A 2,427-nucleotide genomic window follows, 5' to 3' on the forward strand; every position below is an offset into this window, starting at 1 on the left:
AAGGGCTATAAGGACGGAGCAGCTTGTTGGCCGGGGGCCCTCGGGGCAGCTCCCCCCGCGCCCCCCTAGTGTTTGCTTTAAAAAAAAAAGCAGTATTTATTATGATTTTTGTGAGGGAAGAAATAACTTATATTGGAGAGGTGATCGACTGGGAGAAGGTGGATTTCGTGGGGCTGGTCTAGATCTGTGTTGTAGGGCCGATGCAGGAATTAACCTAGGTGGGCTGTGGGGGGAGCAGGGAAACGGGTGTGGCCGCTGGAGGGGGGGGAGTGGGGGGGGCCGATTTTGGCTTTGGAGGAAGTTTGGAGAAACCTGTTGGGCAGTATTGGGCTTTGGGACATGTAGGATTGAGGGAAGCCCATGTGAAGAACGTTGCTCCATGTAGAGAGACCTGCACCTGAGGGTATGCTTGGATGTGAAGAAATTACCTGGCCTGTAGGGCCAAACCTCGTGTGAAGCCATGCTGCACAGAAAGGGTTTCAGCGGGGTGAACGTGACCCTTCCAGGGTGGTGTCCTTCCAAGGGAATGAACGAGACTTGCGAAATGCGTTCTAGCAGTGGTCAGGATACTGGACAGAAATGAAAACATAAGAATAGAGTGAAGTGCTCTGTATTTAACTGCTATAGATACTTTCTTCCCTTAGCTCAGAGTTGCTTTGTTGTTTTTTACCTTATGCTCATCCTTAGGCAGCAGAACTCTGATATTGAAAAGCGCTAAATAGTCACAACTTCAAAGAATGTCCGTATGAGGAGAGGATGCTTAATACCACCAGAAAAAATGTGACTGAAAGTATTTCCCTGGCACTGAGATCCTTAGTATGCCTCCTTTCCAGATTGGTATGTTTGGGTTGCTGTTACACTTCTGCAGAAGGGAGAGTACACAACTTTCTGAATGTTATTTTCATCTGATAAATTAAGCAAAGACTTGCTTATGAAACACTAGATTTAATATACTGCATAATGAAGAATATGAAACAGCAATTTATAATGTAACCTTCTTTAGGCTGCTTTAAAAATGTTCCATTTGATCCAGTAACCTCCAAAGAAATTTTGAGACCTCCCTGTGCACAAACACTTTCAAAGAGAAAGGATGGAGAGAACACTTGCGATACGTACTGGTGAGGGAGCAGGTTGCTTTACTTGCTTGCTTGCCTTGGAACAAGTGGTTCCCCATAGTCAAAAAGAGCAGGGGTTTGAAAGGTGCTGTGCTGTTCGAATAAATACTTCTCTTGTTTCCCCCGCACATTCTATTTAAAGTATTGTTGAAAGAGGTCAGAAGGTCTTTTTCAGGTATGCCGTTTTGGGTCAGAGTCTAGGCTCTTGACTATAGACTGCTGCGCTCTCAAGAGCTATTCACAGAAGAGAAATTAACTGCTGGATTAGAGTATTTTAGTGGGAGTTAATGTATTATTGTATTAATACAGTAAATCCAGGAGGCTGATGATAGCCAAACAGTGACACTGATGAAATTTGGGTTTGGCTGCTGCTTTCTTTTTGTGGGTTGTATTGTTTACAGTGGCTCGCTTAAAACAAGGAAGTGTAAAAAAACACCCATTCATTTAATTTTCAGAAAGGTTTAAATAAAATATGTGCTTTGTAATAATACTTGGAAATTAATAATGTTTAACATTGAGACTGACCTTATGATCGGAGTTGGAGGCTAGAAGGTGGGAAACCTGGCTCCTTTCCCCACCTTGTACAAAGATTTCCTGCAAGTAGTAAACTCACTGAATAAAACTTGCTGAAATAAAACTCACTAAATGTCTTGAGTTTACTTGTCTGTATGATGAAAGGCTAAAATTAGCCTTAAAGTAAAGATACCCTTTTTAAGACTGTCACATTAGTGTCTTCCACAGTCTGCAGTCAGAGAAGACCCAAATGGAATCGTTACTCTTGATTCAAGTTCAGAAATGGAATTACCCTAATTTGTATTAGATGAGGATGTCTCCCTCTTGCCACACACTATTTTTGGACCAATTTGTGAGTGCTGGCAAAATCCCAGGAGTGCGGAACTGGGACTGGTGGTGTTTGTGTGTTTTGTGTAACATCGTGCTGGATGTTTTCAGAGGAACCCAAGGTCACTCAAGTCATAAGAACAAGTTTGAGGAACTTTGTGAGTGCTCTCACTTTTGCTTGTCTGTAGTACTTGTGCTACGTAAGTGTACTGCTAGTCTGTAGCCATTTTTTACGGAGGGCTGTACTGTATTTTGGTCTACCTTAATTTCTGAAAGCTCTTGGTATTTGTTGTCGCGGAGATATTGGCACCTCTAATGGAACAGTGTAACCAGTAGCACACTAAATTGCTATTTATGCTTCATGTGAATCTGTGGTAGATTCTTTAATACATTGACCTGACTTCACCACCATTTAATCTTGATTATAGAAGTATCACAGCAAATGAGGATAAAGCAAATAGAGAGTAAGGGT

This window comes from Pygoscelis adeliae, unplaced genomic scaffold, assembly GCF_000699105.1.
Source record: "Pygoscelis adeliae isolate BGI_AS28 unplaced genomic scaffold, ASM69910v1 Scaffold98, whole genome shotgun sequence".
In the NCBI taxonomy this organism is placed as follows: Eukaryota; Metazoa; Chordata; class Aves; order Sphenisciformes; family Spheniscidae; genus Pygoscelis; species Pygoscelis adeliae.